The sequence below is a fragment of the Littorina saxatilis genome, linkage group LG9, assembly GCF_037325665.1.
Source record: "Littorina saxatilis isolate snail1 linkage group LG9, US_GU_Lsax_2.0, whole genome shotgun sequence".
Classification (NCBI taxonomy): Eukaryota; Metazoa; Mollusca; class Gastropoda; order Littorinimorpha; family Littorinidae; genus Littorina; species Littorina saxatilis.
Genome location: NC_090253.1, coordinates 18777010 through 18786131, shown reverse-complemented (window position 1 = coordinate 18786131; position 9122 = coordinate 18777010). Strand labels below are relative to the sequence as shown.

Sequence of the window (9122 nt, the reverse complement as noted above, 5' to 3'; positions counted from 1 at the left end):
TTCATGCTAATAACTAGCTTGTTTTCTTGCGAAGAAGTTTCATTTTGTGTTTGGTAGTCCTTCTCTCTTAGGTTAACCGTTAGGCCTAATTAGAGTGAAATATCTTTGATAGACATTCAGCAAAAATTAAATACAGAAAAAAAATCACTAATGGTCCATATTAGGAGCATGGGCGCCTTATATGGACCAGTGAAGCGGCCTCAACACTTATCACTGTAAAGAGCCCCCTATACTTCAAAATAACATGATACAACTTAGTGTGCAAGTCAGACCAATTAAAATATGCTTTAGATTTATCTGTTTCGTGTTGATGAGAGCATTATTTGAAGCACACTAGGAAACTAAAGAAGCTTATCAAAAACAGAGTGAAAATAAGTGAAATTATCAACTTCCACACAAAAAAAAGACTATTTGTTATATTTTTTTTAAATCTCGAGGGATAGTTATAGGTTATTTCCGGCAAGCTTCTTAATGAATTAATAAAAAATAGCCTTTAGCAATTATTTTCTTCGATTTGTTGAAGGTGGTCCATATTAGGGGACTCACACATACTTTGAGATTTTGCTATTATTTTTTGTTTGCATTAGAAACTCGGGGTCAACACTGCTAAAATGTAACAAATACAGTTTTAGCTGTCAGCTATATAGCAATTTTTGTGTGATAAAAGCTTTGGCTGTGAACAGAAATGAGTCTGTTTTAGGCGGCAAATTTAGAGTGAATTGGCCGCCTAAAACGAGGGCTTTTTACAGTGATTCGTGAAGGTCTCTTCACTGGTCCATATTGGGCGCCCCGGCTCCTAATATGGACCACTTGTGATTTTTTTTTGTATAACATTTTTGCTGAATGTCTTTCAAAGCTAATTAACTCTAATTAGGCCAAGAGAGAAGAACTACCAAAAACAAAATGAAACTTCTTCGCAAGAAAACAAGCTAGTTATCAGCATAAAACAACAAGTCGCGTAAGGCGAAATTACTACATTTAGTCAAGCTGTGGAACTCACAGAATGAAACTGAACGTAGTCCGCCGCTAGTGCAAAAGGCAGTGAAAGTGACGAGCCTGTTTGGCGCGGTAGCGGTTGCGCTGTGCTGCATAGCACGCTTTACTGTGCCTCTCTTCGTTTTAACTTTCTGAGCGTGTTTTTAATCCAAACATATCATATCTATATGTTTTTGGAATCAGGAACCGACAAGGAATAAGACGAAATAGTTTTTAAAACGATTTCGGAAAATTGATTTTAATCATAATTTTTATATTTTTAATTTTCAGAGCTTGTAATCCGAATATAATATATTTATATGTTTTTGGAATCAGAACATAATGAAAAATAAAATAAAAGTAATTTTGGATCGTTGTACAAGAAAAACATTTTAATTACAATTTTCAGATTTTTAATGACCAAAGTCAATTAATTTGTTAGCCTCCATGCTGAAATGCAATACGGAAGTCCGGCCTTCGTCGAAGATTGCTTGGCCAAAATTTCAATCAATTTGATTGAAAATTGAAGGTGTGACAGTGCCGCCTCAACTTTTACAAAAAGCCGGATATGACGTCATAAAAGACATTTATCGAAAAAATGAAAAAAAAACGTCTGGGGATATTATACCCAGGAACTCTCATGTAAAATTTCATAAAGATCGGTCTAGTAGTTTACTCTGAATCGCTCTACACACACACACGCACAGACAGACACACACACACACACACACACACACACACACACACATACACCACGACCCTCGTCTCGATTCCCCCTCTATGTTAAAACATTTAGTCAAATGTGTGTGTGTGTGTGTGTGTTTGTGTGTGAGTGTGTGTGTGAGAGAGAAAAAGAGAGAGAGAAAGAGAGAGAGAGAGAGAGAGAAAGAGAGAGAGAGAGAGAGAGAGAGAGAGCGAGAGAGAGAGAGAGAGAGAGAGAGAGAGAAAGAGAGAGAGAGAGAGAGAGAGAGTGTGTGTGTGTGTTTGCGAACCTGCTGGAGTTTACGCGTGTTTGTGCGTGCGTACTGTACTTATGTAAAGTTGAAAGTCAAAAATTGGATTATAATTAAACAAGATTAAAACTGAAGTGTTGCCACAAACAAAAGCAAAACCTCCCAAACATTCACACCGCACGTAACACACGCATTCACACACACACACACACACACACACACACACACACACACACACACACACACACACACACACACACACACACACACACACACACACACACACACACACACACACACACACATAAATATTTCCCATTGTGGGCTTTGAACCCACGAACCTGCGCTCTTATCCCCGCGGTCACTCTGCTGGCTTGGAGGTTGGATGAAAATTAGTAAATAAAAAATTATAAAGTTTTCAGTCAGCGAATGGTCACAAAAGGAAGAAGCAATAATAATAATAATAATAAAACATTTCTTTTATAGCGCTGTTCACCGCCGAATGATAGTCTCATGGCGCTTTACATTAGACATTAAAATTTAACATTTTACATATAAAAAGTTTTCTCGTAAGAAATAACATACAACAATTCATAGACAACGATCACTTATAGTTATATAAGATAATCTAGAAAAATTGTTTTTAAAAAGATGAAAAAAACATGTAAGATAAGTAATAGACACATAGTTACACATAAAAAGTCTGACAATAAAACAGAACTCACATAAAAGCGTACAGATTTAGAACAGAACGAAGATGTAACATAGACTGTGGGGCAACAAATTAAACAACTAACAACAGGCATACTGTATTATAATACTACATTAGGACTTTTAAACCCAAAACAACAAACATGGATCGGTGACTGGACTGCTTAAGAAAAGAAATATGCTTGAGTGAGATATCGGAAATGCCCTATATTGTTTACTAGATGATTACCCGCTTCGCCGGGTACCGGCTTCGCCGGCAAGAAGTAGAGCCGAATTGTACGAAGGAAAGGAGATAAACGCGCAAAACACTGGAGACCTTCTAAAAATAGTAACGTGCAGGGATCTTCTAAAAATAGTAACGTAGTAACGGGAATATGGATTGACGCCACACGGAGGAAGGGAGATAATCGCGGCTGAAAACACTGGAGAAGATAAGGAAGAGTTACTGGTAGTGGATCCCGACAACAACAAAAAACAAAAAACAAAAATATCGGTTCAGCGCGCACAGCGCTGCGCGCTGAGAGCACGTGTTGAAATATCTCATCAATGAGGTTGTGTCCGGGGTGTAGCTGAATACGGTGTCCAAATTTGAAAAAGATCCACCGAGAACTTTGGCCGTGCATCGCGAACAGACAGACAGACAGACAGACAGACAGACACTAGTCGTATATATATATAGATGTCACAATAAAAAGTGAATAAACCAACACAAACAAACAAGCACGTGCACAAATGCACAAAAGCACGCACGCAAACAAACGTGGATTACGTGATGATCGCCCTGTGGTGCATGCACCGATCCAGGTTAGTTGTTCTTGTATACAATGATGTTTCAACATTCGCTCACTGAAAACTTTATATTTACTAATTTTCATCCAAATTCCAAGCGAGCAGCGTGGCCGCGGGGATAAGAGCGCAGTATTCCAACACTGTCAAGTCCCAAGTTGTGGGTTCGAATCCCACTGTGGTCAATATTTCTCTCTGTGTGTGTGTGTGTGTGTGTGTGTGTGGCGGTGCCAGAGTTGGAGTGGTTGTGCCAGAGAGGTGTGAATGTATGTGTTTATCTGTGTGTGAATGCGTGGATGCCAGAGTGAGAATTGTGGATCGATGGACCCGTTCCAGCGTCAGGTTGAAAATGTTGTTGCCAGACCGGTGCCAGAGTCAGAATGGTGGTACAAAACCGGTGCCAGAGTGAGAATGGTGGTGCCAGACCGGTACCAGAGGGAGAATGGTGGTGCCAGAATGGTGGTGCCAGAGTAAGAATGGTGGTGCCAGAGTGAGAAATGGCTGTGTCTGACCGGTGCCAGAGTGAGAATGGTGGTGCCAGAGTGAGAAATGGCTGTGTCTGACCGGTGACAGAGTGAGAATGGTGGTGCCAGAGTGAGAAATGGCTGTGTCTGACCGGTGCCAGAGTGAGAATGGTGGTGCCAGAGTTGTAGTGGTGGTGAAAGATTTGAGAATATTTGTGTCAGACCGGTGCCAGAGTAAAAATGGTGGTGCCAGACCGTTGCCAGAGGGAGAATGGTGGTACCAGACCGGTGTCAGGGTGAGAAATGGCTGTGTCAGATGGAGAATGGTGGTGCCGGCGATGGAGTGGTGGTGGCAGACTTGAGAATGTTGGTGCCAGACCGGTGCCAGTGTCTGCAACACAAGAACTCGAAATCGAACTCGAAAACTTTATTGCGGAAGGATAATAGCATTATCAGTCCTTTCTTACTTTATTAGCTAATAAAATGTAACCCAATGGTCAATAAATAATCATTGATTACATTTTAATTGTCTGTAGCTTTGTCCGAAAGCTTGATTTTTAGTGGTGAAGGTTGAAAGTCAAAATTTACAAAAAAGCGCCTGAAAAAGTGTAAATAATCACAGTTCAACATTCCCACGGAAATGCAATCAATGAAAAAAAATCGATGATGTGATGCTACAACACCTAAGTTCAAAGTGTAAACAAAAGTTATGTGATCATCTACTAATTAAAAGAAGAGATTTGTAATTTTGTGGAGAAACTCACCTCGCGTTTCCTGATCCCGCGGCTTTTAGTCGATGCAACCGATCCCGCGGCTTTCAGTCGACGCAACCGTTTATACGGCGTGTACCTTGTTATATAAACCATAAGAAAAGACCCCCCGTCCATCACAAGTGACAGCCAAGACATAGGCCCCGCCCACCTCGTGACGAGTGCCTGTGATTTTATCGGGTCTACATGTTCTATTTGCATGGCTGGCCTTCTGTTATGTTGTTTTCGAAGATTGTGCTGAGAATTTCTTTGGAATGACGTCACAGACTGCCGATGAAATGACGCAAAAGAGAAGCTTCAGGTGGTTGTGAGAGAGTCTCGGTGAAAATGTTCACGAAAATGTCGTGATTTCAATACCAGTGCGTGCGTGTGTGTGTGTGTTTGCGTGTGTGTGCACGCGCGCGCGATTTTGTGTGTGCTCGCTGTATATTTAGATTTGTTGATGCATGTTCAGATTTCTCACTGGCAATGTTTTCCAAGGGTAACAACTGAGTCAGACGCCAACTAAAAAAAACCTCCCAGATTATGGTTATGTCCCTTCTTCAAGTTCTTGCCATCATGCATTCTGTCAAACTCGTCGTCACAAATCCATGTTGTTTATGCTTGAAACTTGATATCTCTTCAACAAATGAAAGGCATGTAAGATTTCAGCAGCTGATATATTAGTTCGTTATTTTGCGTTTTGCCCCAATGAAGAGAGGCTGCTCTGCATTTTACAACCAAAAGAAGATATAAAACGTACTCTTGTGTCTAAAACCGGCTGAATTTAGTAGGGATTAGCAGCTTGCACCTGGCGTAAACTAATCCTCAGCCGAATATGCACAGCTTTTCCTCTGAATACAAAACTCACGCGATTGAGGAATATTCTTAACCGCCATTCTACGCGAAGTTCGAGTTTGTATGGAAAGGTCTATGCGCAATGGTGTCAAAAATGAAATATGAGAAGCCCCGTGCCTTTGCAACAACCTCCAAGATTATTAGCGAGTTTTGTTCCCCTCTTGTGATTAACACCCACCCATGAAGTGCTTGATAGAAAATAATGATGAATAAAATTAATAAAATTAATAAAAAACATTTTTTAAACATTGTCGGCGTTTGAACCCTTGAAAATCATTACTTGTACAATGTGTGTGTGTGTGTGTGTGTGTGTGTGTGTAATGTGTGTGTGTGTGTGTGTGTGTATATATGTGTGTGTATGTGTATGTGTGTGTGTGTATGTGTGTGTGTGTGCGTATGTGTGTGTGCGTGTGTATGTGTGTTTGTGTATTAGTGTGTGTGTGCGTTTGGGTGTGCTTGTGTGCGTATGTGTATGTGTACATGTGTGTGTGCGTGCTCGCATGCATGCATGCATGCGCACGTTTGCAGTTAATACGTTTGCAATTTGCCTTAGCTTGCCAGTGTTTCAGTGTAAATGATTGACAGCGTTTTCAGTTTCGACAGCATATAGACAAATTTTGCAGGTTACCACAAGCGAACCTTTTGAAATGTTTCGTGTTTCAAGCACACTCAAGACAAAATGAAAAGGCCACAAAACGGAACTACAAAGGATTTATTTTTAAACAGCGCAATACCGTGTTGTCGCTTGCTGTTTGGTCGGTCGCACAATAAGTCGCGGTCTATTTGATATCCCGAATAGCGGTGCAGGAATACAATACGTCCGGATTGATATCGTCATAGGGCGGGCGTATACGTAGTGACGTAGTGGATAAGACATCGGCCTCCCAATGGGAAGATCGTGAATTCAAATCCCGGCCGCGACTGCCTGATGGGTTAAGGTTTTTCCGATCTCCGAAGTCAATGTATGTGCAGACATGCTGGTGCCTTATCCCCCTTCGTGTGTACACGCAAACAAAAGACCAAGTGCGCACGGAAAAGATCCTGTAATCCATGTCAGAGTTCGGTGAGCTATAGGAACACGAAAATACCCAGCATGCTTTCCCCGAATCGGCGTATGGCTGCCTGAATGGCGGGGTAAAAACGATCATACAGGTTAAAATCCACTCGTGTAAAAACATGAGTAAACGTGGGCGTTTGAGCCCATCGTGAACGAAGAAGAGAGAAGAAGAAGATATCGTCATAAATACGCAGCTTGGCTCTGTTGTCAACCTTAAAGGTGCATTGCATCCCTTCTCGTGAAAGATAATGGACCCACAAAGGATTTTCTTTGTGAATACCTCAACACCCTCTTGTTGCTTCCTTCTTATTCACATGCTTTTGGGGTTATATATATTCTAATTGGTAAATTAGGCCGCGGTGTATTTGGTACCTCGAACGCGGTTGATGAATTAATTTCGTTCGGATTGATATCGTCATAAATACGAGGGTCAACCAGACTTCTGTCACATCTGAAGGTCATCCAACCCTAAAAGTGTGTAAAGGTTCAAAGCTCCATTTTCAAAAAGGTTCTAGAAACCTATTACTTTCCGTTTTATGACCCGCATTCAACCCAACTGTGACCCTGAAATTCGACCAGGGGAAACCAGACTCGGGTCATGCTGGGAGGTCATCAAACTCTGGCGTGTGTGAAGTTTCAAAGCTCTACTTTCACAAGCGTGTAAGAAATGTGCTCATTTTTCATTGTGTAATCCCAATTCGACCCCGCTGAAAGGTCATCCAGCCCTAGAAGTGTGTAAAGTCTCAAAGCTCTGGTTTCAAAGAACGTTCACGAAATTAAAAATGTTCCATTTTATGACCCGAACACGACCCTCTTGTGACACCTGAAATTTGACAAGGGTCGTCCAGCCTTGGGTCATATTGGGAGGTTATTAAACCCTAGAAGTGTGCAAAGTTTTAAAGCTTTAGCTTCAAGAACATCCCAGAAAACTGTAATGTTAAATGTGTATGACCCGCGCGAATATGACCCCGCTGTAAGCTCAGTCGAGGGTCAATCAGACTCGAGTCATGTCTGGAGATCATCAAACCCTAGAAGAGTGAACAGTTTCAACGTTCCAGCTTTGACAACATCCCACATAACCACAACGTTAAGTTTTTTGTTCGCGGACGGACGGACGGACGGAGTGAACGACTACCCTCCCAAACAGACGGACACTGCTCACTACCAAGACTCACTGATTGTTCTCAGGTGAGTCAAACATCTTTCCTATTAAACCAAATGCCAATAGCTTGGCTGCTTTCGGCGCAAATCAGGACTTCGCAGTTGAATTGAGTGCGTAACTGGTGACGCCAGCGTTAAAACGTACGAAACAAATTCAGCCCAAAAAATCCCACTCTGCCAGGAAATCAGCTAGACTGTCAAGAGCTGACATGTACTCGAGTGAAGAATGCTATTTTTGTTCGTACAATTGCCTGGGGCAGATCTGTGACTCGACACATAATTACTGTAAGGTTCTCATTCTTGCAAGGTAACATGCAGATAGCTGGATTTGTTGAGAGCCTTTTAATCATAGCTTCCTTCAGATACAAGCATGGCTGCGGAGAGGAAGTGTCTTAATGACGCAACCCAACACAACAACTAATAAACAACTAATACAATCTACAATTACACATGCAGGAAAAAAAGGGCAATTATGCTCAGGTGGAGAAAAAAAAACTAGAATCAAGACGACAGTAAGTCCTTTTTCTCCTCTTTATTTTCTTCAGTATACAGAGTGAGGGCAGGAGTAGCAGGAGGTGTGTGGGCGGGGTAGCTGTAAATGGAGATGGGGATGGGGATAGGGATGGGGGTCCTGGTATGTAGCACCCGGCATATCATGTGCATTTCCCCCTGTCTATGCATAGAGAGCTACAGGATAAAGTTTGTGTTATAACCTCTTCACACACATGGGATGGGGAAGGCCATTGGCCAATGTACGTGTTTGTAGAAACCTAACCTGTTCTAATATTTGCCTCCCCTAAAATTGGGTTGAATCAAGCGGTGTTTTTTTGTTTCTCCAGAAGAGTGCTTATAGATGTGTCTCGGTTACCATGGATATATATACGTTGAAGCTTCACGTCTGGAAACGAGGTAATGCATGACTGGTCTATCTTTTTGGTTTGTAGTGTTTTATTCCTTATTCCTCCTCTGGTTTTGCGTTCGATTGTGATTACAAAATCATATATGTCCAAGATCGATAAAACGTAAAACGTGCGTGCGTGCGTGCGTGTGTGTGTGTCACTGTGTGTGTGTGTGTGTGAGTTTGTGTGTGTGTGTGTGTGTGAGTGTGTGTGTGTGTGTGTGTGTGCTCGAGTGTGTGTGGGTGTGTGTGTGCGTGTGTGTGTGTGTGTTTGAGTGTGTGTGTGTGTGACGGTGTGTTTGAGTGTGTGTGTGTGTGTGTGTGTGTGTGTGTGTGTGTGTGTGTGTGTGTGTGTGCGAGCGCGCGCGCATGTGAGTGTAAAGGAATCATCGATATGCTCAATTTGACTCTGTTTTTGTTTTTTCAATTGTTTTGGTTTTTCAAAATAAAGCTCGTTTCTACTCCTGTCACAACCCAGACTCTTTACTTAGGAGCTCGAGAAAATGCATG

The 9122-nt window shown here is 41.8% G+C and overlaps 1 long non-coding RNA gene across 1 annotated transcript in view; it reads left to right on the top strand.

Annotated features, from left to right (window-relative positions):
* LOC138975522 (uncharacterized) overlaps nucleotides 1–9122 on the top strand; it is a 148604-nt gene that overhangs the window by 48308 nt on the left and 91174 nt on the right. The window lies entirely within an intron of this gene.